The following is a 14,773-nucleotide window of genomic DNA, read 5'->3' as shown; positions in this document are numbered from 1 at the left end:
AGGGGGAAATTCTTTTTTCTTTTTTTGCTTTGGCGGAGGTTGAAGTCGGGCCAACCAGCGGGCGCGGGCAGTGACATCATCGCGCGGGGCGAGGGAGAGGAGCGGAGGTGATTGGAGATGGGGGGGTCATTACGTCACAGGCCCCAGCGACCAATGGCCGTGGGCGTCGGATCTGGTATATAAAGCGGGCTGCGCGTGGCCAGATGTGACTTGGTTACCTCCATCTCTTGTCGAGGCGCGCGTGAGGGACGACACACTCCGCTCCACCTTGCCTACTACCCTGCCTCAGTTGGAAGCAACAGGCGCGACACCCCGCCCGCTCTCAGCCCAACACACCCCCCTCAGAGACGCAACAGGCTCACAGACTCTACCTCCCCGCGTGAGTACGACGACCCACACCACGCCTCCTGCCGGGATCGCCCGACATACATACATACATACACCTCACCTCCTGATGATACGGTTCCACGTACCTACACATACCTACTCCTGTTCTGTTCCACGTACCTACACAAACCTACTCCTGTTCTGTTCCACGTACCTACACGTACCTACTCCTGTTCCACGTACCTACTCCTGTTCCACGTGCCTACACATACCTACTCCTGTTCCACGTACCTACACATACCTACTCCTGTTCCACGTACGTACACGTACTTACTCCTGTTCCACGTACCTACACATACTTACTCCTGTTCTGTTCCACGTACCTACACATACTTACTCCCGTTCCACGTACCTACACAAACCTACTCCTGTTCCACGTACCTACACATACCTACTCCTGTTCCACGTACCTACACATACCTACTCCTGTTCCACGTACCTGCTCCTCCTGTTCCGTCTGTTACAGTGGCTGTCAGTCAGTCCATTCCGTTCCTCTCCTTCTTCCTCTCCCTCTGAGTGCTTCTGTTCCTATCGTCAACCCGGCTCTTCCTCTTCTTCTTGATCTTCTCCTCTTCCACTCCCTTACGGCTCTTCTTTCCCCCCATTATTCTTCACCTCGTTCCTCTTACCTTATCCTTGATACTTGTTTCTTCTTCTTCTTCTTCTTCTTTTTCTTCTTCTTCTTCTTCTTCTTCTTCCATTGTTTCAGCCAATTTTCTTTCTCCATCTGTCTCTCGACTTTCTAGTCTTGTGTACCGTTTCTGGTTCCTTTTCCATATCCTATCCATGATCTCGTACCTGTTAGTTCCTCTGTTCCTGGTCCTTGCTCTGCTCCTGGCCTTCGTTCTGTTCCAAGTCCTTGTCCTGTTCCTAGTCCCTGTCCAGTTCCTGGTCTTTTTCCCGGTCCTTGTCCTGTTCCTAGTCCTTGTATTGTTCCTAGTCCGTGTATTGTTCCTGGTCCTTGTATTGTTCCTGGTCCTAGTTCTGTTCCTGGTCCTTGTCCTGCTCCTGGTCCGTGTTCCCGGCCCCCGCCATCCTTACGTGGAGCACATCACAGGAGTTGTCCTCTGCGCCAACACACATTATTCCCAGTAAACTGTTCGTCAAGTGTGTTGTTACAACTGTCTGCCTCGTCCAGGGTAGAATGTGTTCATACTACTGTCTACCTTCTCCAGGGTAGAGTGTTCATGCTACAGTCTACCTTATCCTTTGTCGAGTGTGTTGATACTACAGTCTACCTTAGCCTGAGTAAAGTGTGTGGCTACCACCTTGTTCTGGGCAGTGTGTAGCCATCACTATCTATTTTGTCCTGGATAGAGTGTGTAGCTACCACTATCTATCTTGTCCTGGGTAGAGTGTGTGGCTACCACCATCTACCATGTCCTGTGTAGAGTATGTGGCTACCACCATCTACCATTACCTGAGTGGATTGTGTAGCTACCACCATCTACCTTGTTCTGGGTAGAGTGTGTAGCTACCACCATCTACCATGTCCTGGGTAGAGTGTGTGGCTACCACCATCTACCATTACCTGAGTAGATTGTGTAGCTACCACCATCTACCTTGTTCTGGGTAGAGTGTGTGGCTACCATCATCTACCATGACCTGAGTAGAGTGTGTGGTTACCATCATCTACCTCGTCCTGAGTAGATTGTGTAACTTCCCACCGTCTTAATTAATCCAGGCTACAAAGCGGGGGTTATTTCCTTATCATTATTCTAACCTCGCCAATTCTCCTTTAGCATCAGATCTATCAGATACCTTTTCCAAATAATTTCTTTTAAAGCGATTAACGACGCGAGTCGAGTCTACCATTTCATTCAGTAAAATTATATACTTACGTTCTATATACAGAGTTCCTTACGAGGGAAAAAGCGATCGCACTTTCAAGTTCCTTTTTGCAATAGGTAATGTGTTAGTGTTGCAGAGAGACTTATATATACAATAGTGTCCTAGAGAGACTTATATATCGTGAGACTTTGAAGTCTTATTATAAAAACTTCATTCACCGTTCTTATTCTAATACATCTCCTCTGTTCTATGGGCTTCAGAAATTCCCTAAACTACATATTGCTTTATGTAGTTCACAACACTGTTGTTATCTTCATGCTGAATGCGACCACCTGTTGCGTACTGGAACCGTAATTCCTTTATATATACACATATATATGAAGTGTTCCAAACTGTGCCAGTAACATATCTTTGAAGATGAACACCTTCAACATATTTACTTCGTTATATCAGAATTTGTAAAAAAGAAAATTCTTGGATGGCTTTGACGGCAACAAGAGGAGCCGATCAGCTCTCACCAAGTGAAGTGTTCACTAGTTCGTTCCAGGACAGAGTGTTCCTCTCCCTGGGTCTCCCCTGGAAAACCCGCCAGCTTGGTTGGAAGTTCCGGTCCTCAACAAGGGACTTTCCAGGGTCTGGAAGACCTACCAGCCTGGTAGATTCCAGTTTTCCAGACCGGTCTCCATAAGGCCTGGAAGACCCACTAATTTGGTAGGTTCCAGTCCTCTATGGCCTGGAATACCCATCAACCTTGTAGGATCCAGTTCTACGGGTTTCCCTAGGACCTGCAGGACCCACTAGTCTGGTAGGTTCCAGTCCTCTGGACGGGTCTCCCTAGGGCCTGGAAGACCCATCAGCCTTGTAGTTTCCAGTTCTCTAGATGAACCTCCCTAGGGCCTGGAAGACCCACTAACCTGGTAGGTTCCAGCCCTCTGGATAGCCTTCTTTGGGGTCTGGAAGCTACTCCAGCCAGGCGAGTTTCAGGCCTAAAGGCGGGCCTTCCAGGAAACTGGAAGATCCGACAGCCGAGCAAGAGGTTCCAGACCTCGTCAGATGGAAGCACAAGAGAGAAATGACTCAAAATCTTATGTAAAGGTGTAGATTAAGGGGATGCCATCACCTTCTGGTACAGAGACGTGCCTTTGACTCAAGAAGGATTACCTGTCTTCCATGAAGACGTGATTCTAAGCTTCTCACAACATCCACAGCCATGGAATTCATGTGTGTAAAGGTCGTCCTCAAAGACCATACCGTCGAGTTCGTGGAGAGAGCATTTTCCTCACCTCTGCTCAACAAGTGGCGAAACCGACTCCCATTCTCACTATTCCTAGTATAGTGTACAACGCGTGACTGAAGCTACAGTAAGTATTCTTTCTGAGAAATTCAAGACGTTAGATATATAGGTCTGATTTCATCGTTCCTTATCTTATCATCCTCTAGTCATACACTTCTACTAAAATGTACATCAAAAAGTATTTCCACACACACACACACACACACACACACACGGCCCTCCATGGTACAGAGCCCAATGATACGTAACGTGAGTTGGACGTGGGGGTTCGAATCCTCACCTCGGGGCTGGTCAATCAACGGGTACCTTGCTGACTGGTAGGTGTGTATGTGTGTACATACACACCACTAAAGCCATGACGCATATATAAAACGATAAGAGACGAGGCAACACGAGTGTAAAACTGTCCATAATAACACACACACACACACACACACATATATATATATATATATATATATATATATATATATATATATATATATATATATATATATATATATATATTAGGGCCCTGGGAAGCTTCGAGATTCGATCTCATATCAAATGCAGAATTCGATTCCATTCGATCGGTAGCTCGAACTCCGATTCTGTACCTCCGAATCTACGCCACTACTGGCACACAACTTCACAAATACGTTACCATACAACACCGCATGAGATCAGCATAGATATGCGTATAGCGCGCTCACACACACAAATCTTAAATTACTGCCAATTTTCTTTAACATCAGAGAAATTCACGGCATATTTGCTTTACAGATACAGACACAACTTCACCGAAACAACTTACGACTCCTGAGCCGGTAAGCGAGCCATTATACTCACCACAGTGTAAACAAACACAACTTGATTGCTTCGTTATTCATTATAATCGATATATATATATATATATATATATATATATATATATATATATATATATATATATATATATATATATATATATATATATATATATTATCCCTGGGGATAGGGGAGAAAGAATACTTCCCACGTATTCCCTGCGTGTCGTAGAAGGCGACTAAAAGGGGAGGGAGCGGGTGGCTGGAAATCCTCCCCTCTCGTTTTTTTCAATTTTCCAAATGAAGGAACAGAGAAGGGAGCCAGATGAGGATATTCCCTCAAAGGCCCAGTCCTCTGTTCTTAACGCTACCTCGCTAATGCGGGAAATGGCGAATAGTATGAAAGAAAAGAAAGATATATATATATATATATATATATATATATATATATATATATATATATATATATATATATATATATATATATATATATACAGAATCATCATGGCTAGAATTGATATCTATTTCGATTAGCAAACGTTTCGGTATTACATCACCAGAGCCCAAAAAAACACTAACGGATAATATGCATGTAAAACATCCATTAAGCGTCTACACGAAACATAAAGTCAGTTAAATCTAGAAAATCTACTTAAATATAAAATACCACAGACGCCTGACGTGAAATTAACAATAGGGGAAATAACAGGACAAAGTTTGTATGATGTGTTCCACTGAGAAACCTAGCGTGTACCAAAACTCATTCAAACAGGCGATAAATACATAGACAAATGAACACACACTAAATTTCTCAGACAAAATCAAAATCCTAACGGTGTCATAGGTCTAAAGCCACACTAAAACATGCATCTCAAACAACAGAAGGATCCTAATCTGTATCTAGAAGGATCCTAATCTGTACCTTTTTCAAACTTAAAATCTCTCTAAAAACATAAGCGTCTCGGCTCGACTAACCCTCACTGTTGTCCACGCTAGGCATATATATACCTGTAGGAGAGGAGGAACCTCCCAAGACATTATCAGCACGTCAGGAGAGCCTTTGCTGCCGACACTAGGCTGTCACTCCCTCACAGTCAAGTGAACGCGACTACGTATCGTTGACAAGGTGGTCTGACGACGACTTTTGGGTCAGGTCGGTCCTTGTTGATCGGCCGAGGTCTTCGTGGATGATCCGCGTCCTGTAATGTCGTCTCGTCTCGCCAATACACAAACCATTTACAGCTGTTGTACCTACATTGGTCGAAGCTAAATGACTGTATTTCTCTCTAATTAATGCACTTGGACTTAAGAGATAGTTCAGGTCGTGTCTTATTATTCCTATGAAAACCGCCTTAACAAGTTATCTGAAGATAATACGCATGTAACAAGGTAAACAGACAGTTAGTCTGTGAATTTGGGTAGTTGCCTTTCGCAGTGAAAATAATACGAATTAGTTGACATCTCTTGACACAGTTGGTGAATTCATTAATGGATATAATTTCTTTACTGACTTACCAGTAAAAACAGTAAGAAAATCAAAAGGAACCCTTTCATGTATAATTTTTTTTCTTCCATATTTCCATTTTCGATTGGAACAGACGACAACCAGGGATCACTTGAAACGCTCATGTGGCTAATGTCACTGGCCATTAATAATAATGATAATGATAATGATAATGATAATAATAATGATAATAATAATAATTGTAATAATTATAATAATAATAATAATAATAATGATAATAATGATAATGATAATGATAATAATAATTATAATAATAATAATAATAATGATAATAATAATAATAATAATAATAATAATAATAATAATAATAATACTTGACTGGAACAAATGATACAGGGTTTGCGCAGAGGATCTGTAAATGTAGAGTTCTTATGAAAATGGTAATAACTGAAAATGTTTATTGAAGCCTTCATGGTTTCCGGAAAAGTCCATTGCTGACACAAACATACACACACACACACACACACACACACACACACACACACACACACACACACACACACACACATATACATATTCATATATATATATATATATATATATATATATATATAGATATAGATAGATAGATAGATAGATAGATAGATATTCATAGATAAATCTTAGCGAGGTATTGTTAGTAACAAGACGAACAATGGTCTCATTTGCATACACTCATTCACTAGCTATGACGTATATAATGCACGGGCACAATAGCCCATCACCCACGACCAGTTCCCCCCACAGCCTCCTCCACCGTTTTCCTCCGTGACGCAGTGGTTAGCGTCCTTCACTATTAAGTCAGGATCAGGCGTACCCAGACTTCGAATCCCGAATGGGGCTGTCGGGCTTATCCCATCCCTTCCCTCAGGGTCTGGTCTATGAATTAGTAGGCAAGTCTACGGCTTGTGGTATAAACACCTGTGTGTTACAATGTGTGGTGGGGGAATGGATGGGGTCGGGTGGGGGGTGGTAAAGGATTGAAGAGGGGGAAGGTAGGCATATTTGATGGGGGGTTACGCCCACGATCAATAAGGAAAGGTAACACACAAGCATGCGGAGAGGGGGGGGGGAAATATTGGGGGAGGGGGGGTATTGCAATGGGGGAGGAGAGATTGATGGAGAAAGGGTAGAGGGGTTATTGCAGAGGGGGGAAGGAAGGGAGGAGGGGCTGATGGGGGAATGGTGGTTAGGGTTGATGTGGGGGAGGAAACCAGCGACGCAAGACACACCTGCCACACAAACCCCCATCTCCGGTGCCCAGGAGGAACAGCGTCTCAGGTGAGCCGTTCTACCCGTGTGTACTGGGAGAGACAGTAGGGGCTCGGGGGCCGCCGCTCTCCTCCTCCTCCTCCTCCTCGGCCCAGGAGGAGGAGGCTGGTGCGAACTGACGGCCGAGCGTGAGCTGTGGGAGTCTCTTGTGAGCTGAGTACTGACGGGTCTTTGGAGCGACTGAGGACGGGCTCTTGTGAGCTATCAGTGACGCGTCTTGTGAGCTATGGGTGACAGCCGCGTGTGAGTTAGTAATGATGGGTGTTTTGAGCTGGTAAAGACAAGCTCTTGTGAGCTAAGAATGACTTTTTTTTTTGAGCTATTCAATGACAGACTCATGTGAGCTCTTACTGACATTTTTGAGCCACTAGTTAAAGCCTCTTGTGAGCAAAGAATGCCAGTACCTTTTTGAGTGACAAATCGCAACTTCCTAGTCAAATAATTGAAAGTTTCTTTACCAAATAACAATGACAAAAACTTTCATCAGCGAGATAAAAGTATAGACACTTTTTCAAGCCGTGTACCGAAATCCCATACACCCAAAGTAGAAAAAAAAAAAAAAAAAAAAATATATATATATATATATATATATATATATATATATATAATATATATATATATATATATATATATATATATATATATATATATATATATATATATCAACTTTTACCTCATTCCTAAAAAAAAAGAATTACTTGTGTAAACATCGTGACCTTTGACCTGACCCTTACAACAAAAGAGGTCAACAATTCACCCTATCATACCCAAGGGTCGTACCACTGTGTTCAAACGACATGTCACGCCATCACGAGCAACATATCTGAGGGTCGTATATGGAGTCATGTCTAAGGCCAAGATATGGACGTAACTGAGAGAGAGAGAGAAAAAAAATGTGGTACAATACCCTACTGCATCCTCGATTGCCTTCGTCTGTTAGCTCTTCAGAGGCCTGGCGAGGTGAGGCCCAGGGGCCGTATGCAGAAAAAATTCTTAGATTTCTGCTTATTTTTATGCTTAGCTGAGCAAGTGACTTAAGTGCCATACAGAAAAGGACTAAGCACGATGCTTAACAAAACTTAAGCTTAAGATTTAAGAAGTATGAAATGCAGTTTGGGTCAAAATATTTGTCGTCTGCTAAGCAAATACTTAAGCGTATGGCAGCTTTCGGAAATTTGCCTAGCAAAATTCTTAGAGTTAAGTAAAATTCTTTGGGGTTAAGCATACTTAAGCATTCTAAGAAGTTTTCTGCATACGGCCCCAGGTGACTACTACAATGATCCGGTCCGTGAGCTCAAGGTCCTCCTCGTGAGCATATATTCTCAAGTGATACTCGACCACAGACACGTCAGAATATCAAGGTCACTCAAGTGACGTACATAAAGGCGATATACTGTCTCATATCCTCATATGTACGTGTGTAGCACATACCCATATACCTAAACAAGGAGTATCTCTGTGGAACACTGGGTACAATTGTACAATTAGTACACGGGAGCAAGTGCAGTATGGCCCCCCCGCCCCCCCACTCCCCTTAAGTATGGCGGGAGACATGGTCGGGTCAATGGGTAAAGCTTTATCTACACACAATCTGAAGCAGAGTTGAAGGAACACTGAAGCAGAGATGAAGGAACATCTACACACAATCTGAAGCAGAGATGAAGGAACAGATGTCGCCTTACTGTGGGCTTCAGTGGAGGAGAGACCCAGCTGAAGGCTTCAGCTTTGGTGCTAACTTAACGACAGCTTACTCCGTCTTAGGCCAGCTTAACCTCGGGTGGCCATATGCTACGTGAGGGGGGGGGGGGTCTTGCCTGACCCAAGTTATCCGTGAGGTGACTTGAGTGGCAGGCACTCCAGAGATCCCCAGAGACCTCCTCCTTCCATACCCTGAACACGACGGTACGATACGACCCTTGAACACGACGGTACGATACGACTATTGAGCACAACGGTACGATACGACACTTGAGCACGGCGATACGATACGACACTTGAGCACGGCGATACGATACGACCCTTGAGCATGACGGTACGATACGAGCCTTGAGCATGACGGGACGATACGACCCTTGAGCACGACGGTACGATGCGACTCTTGAGCACGACGGTACGATACGAGCCTTGAGCACGACAGCACGACACGAGCCTTGAGCACGACGGTATGGCACGACACTTGACCACGACGGTACGATACGAGCCTTGAACACGACGGTACGATACGACCCGAGAGCACGACGGTACGACACGCCCCTTGAGCACGACGGTATGTTCCTTAAGCTCGACGGTACGATAAGACTCTTGAGCACGACGGTACGATACGACTCTTAAGCACGACGGTACGATACGACCCATGAACACGACGATACGACCCCTGAGCAAGACGGTATGACCCTTAAGCTCGACGTTTCTCTCGATTTCTATGACCACATATCTCTCTCTCGTTTCCCTCTGTTGACTTCCCAGACACCACCACAGCGGAACCCTGTAATAACATGAACAATGACGAACATAACTACATCATCCCTTCCATCATAGAAAACGGGTTTCTCAGGAGAGGGGGGTATATTGTAGCGAGATGTTCCTTCTGTTCAAGTCCTGCTTGAGAAGATTCTGTCGTGCTGTAGGCTAGGTTGAAGTCACGAGACGGGATGAAAGATATCCCCCCCCACCCTCCAACCAAGGCTCACCTCATACGGGAACATTTGAAGTCAATGGCTAAGATAAGAGTGTGATAAGAGGTCCAGGTGAACAGTGAGTGTGTGTGTGTGTGTGTGTGTGTGTGTGTAGGGAGGAGGGAGGAGGAGGAAGGGAATGATAAGAGGGAATATTTGCCGTCGATGCGTGAGTCGCAGCGTCTGAGACCATGATGGAGACAGTGTTGAGAGTTGAAGAGCCTGAGGGAGGGTCATGGTCAGGTCGAGGTGTGTCACTGGAGTGGTAAGGTCAGATGGGGGGGCCTCTCAAGGGAGGAGTGAGAGGGTCACCTCTGTGTCACTCACTGTAGGTGGGACCATATCAAGGTCACCCCCTCCTCCTTCTTCGACTGGTGTACAGTCATCCATAGTCCAAGCCTGGGGCAAGAGAGTGACAGGCGACTCAAAATCTCTCCTGAAGAAGGCAAGAACGTCTTCGATGAACGACGATCTCTTCTGAAGCAGTTCGAAGCAGCAGAACCAAAAAAACAAACCATATAAGACGAATCAGATAGAATCTATTCCTGAAGAAGTCTCACTCGGGTTTATCTTTTATCTCGAACCAGGACTCGTTCGTCCACTGATGATTCGAAGATAAAGTTGAACTGTATGGTTTAACGATGTGCCTGAGGGCGATACTGCCAGCCTAACACTCTCTCTCTCTCTCTCTCTCTCTCTCTCTCTCTCTCTCTCTCTCTCTCTCTCTCTCTCTCTCTCTATGAACAATTCCTGGTGACTCTTTTCCTGAAGGTGTTTACCTCGAAGCGTCACCATCTCCTTAAGACGCACCTCACACACACACACACACACACACACACACACACACACACGTCTCCCTCCCCAACACTGAATGTCTTACTCCTTTGTGTTATGGTCCCAAGCCCATTTTCTTTACCACATTCCACATCTTGTTCATCATCATCTTCTCCTCCTTCTCCACCTCCTCCTCCTCCTCCTCCTGCTCCTCTTCCCCTCCTCCTCCTCCTACTCCTCTTCCTCTCCTGCTCCTGCTCCTCCTCCTCCATCCTCTCCTTCTTCTTCTTCACCTCTTCCTCACCACAGAGTTAAGAGTCTCCCAACTAATCCGTTTCGTCAAAAAGCTTTTCTGTTCCTTCCTTCCTCTGTGTCTGTATCCTACGCCTCTCTATGTCTCCTTTGTGTTCCTTCCTGCCTTCTCTCTCTCTCTCTCTCTCTCTCTCTCTCTCTCTCTCTCTCTCTCTCTCTCTCTCTCTCTCTCTCTCTCTCTAATACCAAACCTCAGTTCCATTCTTTCAACCGTCGCTTCTTGCCACCTTCTCCCTCCCCGACCCACAACGTACAAATTAAAGCCATGTAAAGCCGCTTAGTGAAGCCGCTCACAAAGTGGTGTCTCAGGAGTGTGTTCCCTTCCCAGGTGAGGTGTGTGTGTGGTGTGTGTGTGTGTGTTTTAGGCGGGGGGGCTGGGGTGGAAATGTGGAGTGGTACTATGATGTGTTACTGACGTGCTCACAATATATCAGCTTTTCTAAGCGTGTTTAAGTATGTGCTGTTACTACTACTACTACTACTACTACTACTACTACTACTACTACTACTACTACTACTACTACTACTACTACTACTACTACTACTACTGCTGCTTCTACTACTACTACGACTACTACTACTACTACTACTACTACTACTACCACTACTAATACTAATACTACGACTACTACTACTACTACAACTACCACTTCTAATACTACTACTACAACTACTACTACTACTACTACTACTACTACTACTACTACTACTATTACCACTACTACTTCTACTACTACTGCTACTACTACTACTTAATTACTACCACTTCTACGAACTGGCGAGGAGGATGTCTAGACATACGCGAGGAACGGAATGACAAGTTCAAAAGCTCCGCCACTTCAGGGATGGAACAAGGAACGAATCTTGGAAACGAGAGATCACAAACGTAACAGGGAAGTGACCCACAAAGCCCACGTTCCTGATGAATTTTCTCCATACGTGATGAAGATATGTGAGACAGACTCGACCCACCGCTTGAAATGTTGTTCAAGATGTCGCTGGAAGGAGACGAGGTCCTAAGAGAGGCCGAGAAGCGGTGCTGGACCACAGACAGATCTTCCTGACCAGCGTACGGTCTGTAAACTACTGGAAAGGATAATCAGAAAGCGAATGGAGGACTTATCGCAAAGCAAATGAGAGACAAGAGGTTTCAGGTAAACGGAATCATGGGCAACGAAGCTCTTTAGATTTCTACGAGAGAGTGAGCTCTGTCTTGGACGAAAGAGAACGCTGGGTGGATCATCTGTACCCGAGTTGCCATGGAGTATTTGCCACGGCACCACACGGAAGGGTGAATCTCTTCAGGGAGGAATGAGGAGTGTGAATCCTTCGGTGGATGAGAGATGATCGTACAGAGAGGGAACAAAGGATCCATGTCAAAAAAGGCTTTTCAAATTGGGTTAAAGTTATCACTGGCGTGCCGCAAGGGGTCTATTGTAAAACCTAAGGTCCACTTAAATGACTGAATTGAAAAATCTGAACTCGTACCTGAATATGTTTGCGGATGATGCTAAGATCACGAGAGAACTGAAAAACGAAGGGGACTGCATCAGCCTACAAGGGGACCCAGACAGAGTCCAAAGTTGGTCTGAGACGCACTTGGGAACACAGCGTTGAGAAAGGACTTTGATTATGAATACGACGTAGCAGGATAGAAGCTTCAGGAATCGCTTTGTTAGACAGACGTGGGAGTAGACATCGTCCCTAACCTGTCGCCAGAGTCCCACTTCAGCTAAGTCAGACATTACTCGAGGGGAACAGACCATAAGGTAGCAAGTATCAGAATACCATTCAAGTTCGTGGATAGGGAAATATGTCCATCCTACTTTAGGCCAAGGGTATAATATGCCGCTCAAGTCTCGTCCCCACATCGAAAGAAGCAGACAAAACCCGCAGAGAAGGTCGAGAGGAACGCAACGAAGATGGTAGCAAAGTTGAGAGATCTGAAGGTAAGGCTTAAAAGACTTCACCTTTGTGATCTTATCATAACCTTTAAGATTTTTTCTTTAACCATTGTGATGATGTCAACAGGGAACACTTCAATAGACGGAGGGAGCTGAACAACCGCAGACACTCACGTGGAATTAAGCAATAAGACTTGTTAGAAGAGACGGAGAGAAGACGTTTTATCGTATGAGGATGGTGGACGAATGGAATACACTGAGTGATGAACGTGTGATGTTGGAGAGCAAAGAAATGTTGAATGATGGTGAAATTTTTGAGGGACGGGGCCGATCATGACTGTAGAACTCATTCTCTCATATAGTGGAAATTGATAAAGAATATATACATAAATATTCCCGTGAATCTAAGGGGAAATGAAACACGATAAGTTCCCAAGTGCACTTTCGTGTAATGATCACATCATCAGGGGAGACACAAGAAAGAAATATAACAGTCAGTTGATATACAACGAAGAGACGTAGCTAAGACGCCATTTGGTAAACAAGTGACTACCCGAATATATATATATATATATATATATATATATATATATATATATATATATATATATATATGATGCTGCACTTCGCTTAAGACAGACACTCAAATACCCAGAGATAAGAATCCCATCACTGAAGAACACAACTTTTTCCACTTCTGCCACCGCCACCGCCACCACAGTTCCCCCTGACAGTGTGAACTGCGGATGATTTACCGCCAGAAGGGTCTGTCTACCCGCATGTGAAATTGCGAGATGGTTTCTGATAACCTTACACGGCACCGAACCTAGGCTAGGGAGACGTAAGACACACACACACACACATACACATACACATACACCGAGGATACGGGGCCCCCAATTTAGTGTACTATACAAATGGGTAAAAAGAAAAAAGGAAGAAATTATAGATAGGTTACCACACCTACACACGCATCTTAGGTCTCCGCGGTCTCAGATGATGGTGCCATGCGTCCCTCAAACCCTCCCCAAAAGCAGCGGTGTTCCTCACCATTACGCTTCCCTTAGTTTTCGATGTGTGGAGACCAAGTCCTACGAGGATTGACCGTTGTGGAAACATCTCTTCTTTCCCCTTCGAGCGGCGCCAGACTGTGGAATGCTCTTCCCTTCGCTTGTTCTCCTCGCTTCCTGTTTTAAGAGACCTCTCCAACAATGAGGAGTCACGCCCCAGAAACACTGGGGTAGCTCATATTTAAGTGTTTTCTTAATTTCTTCCTCGTGTTTTATCATTTTTCCTTCTCATTCGAGAAAGGGCCATGAAGTGGGGTATGTTTTGACTTATATCACGTCGGCTGCTATACGAAAATTATATATATATATATATATATATATATATATATATATATATATATATATATATATATATATATATATGTATATATATATATTTATATAAATTGTTGACCTGAAACTCCAAATCATCTATTACTGGAACCTGTGAGGCTTAAATTTACCCAACATCTACTAACATTTTTCCAACATAAACACATCATACACATAATGCCTCATAAGCGGCATTATGTAAATGACGCCAATGAATACTATACACCCATGATCTCTCTGAAACTACGCGTGTAAACTCTGGAAATGTTGTAGATCTATGAACAACACTCATCAGCCATCGCGCCCGGAAGCTCAACACATCCAACACAGTTAACCAGAAGATCGCCGCTAGTTTGAAAACAGAGCTATAACTACACTTAGCTGTAGTATAGCTGCTGGGGGTGTGGTAGGATGGTGTGTGGGTGTGTGTGGGTGGGGAGCGTGACATGTCCTCTCCCAGCTTAAGAGAAGGGGCCACTCCAGCAGTGGGCAAGTTAACCCGGTTGGCTACCCCGAACTAACGAGGAATTCCAAGTGTATATGGCCGACCTGCAATTATGCTCTGACCACATCTCTCGAGTCTGGCTGCTTGTGTCTCACACTTGACCTCCAGCTCCCATCTCTTTTCACGGGACTCTTGTATCTGCCGTGCTTAGAATACACGTATGTATGCGTACATATATATATATATAT

At 44.4% G+C, this 14,773-nt stretch overlaps 1 protein-coding gene across 1 annotated transcript in view; it reads left to right on the top strand.

The window, feature by feature from the left end:
• Positions 1-210: 210 nt before the first annotated feature.
• Positions 211-14,773, top strand: part of Ms (neuropeptide receptor myosuppressin) — a 93,607-nt gene continuing 79,044 nt past the window's right edge. Inside the window, exon 1 of the mRNA XM_071690996.1 lies at positions 211-379. The gene's annotated coding sequence lies outside the window, so the exon portion shown is untranslated. The remainder of the gene's footprint in view (positions 380-14,773) is intronic.

Source organism: Panulirus ornatus, chromosome 4 (assembly GCF_036320965.1).
Source record: "Panulirus ornatus isolate Po-2019 chromosome 4, ASM3632096v1, whole genome shotgun sequence".
Taxonomy (NCBI): Eukaryota; Metazoa; Arthropoda; class Malacostraca; order Decapoda; family Palinuridae; genus Panulirus; species Panulirus ornatus.
This window is presented reverse-complemented; position numbering and strand designations above follow the sequence as displayed.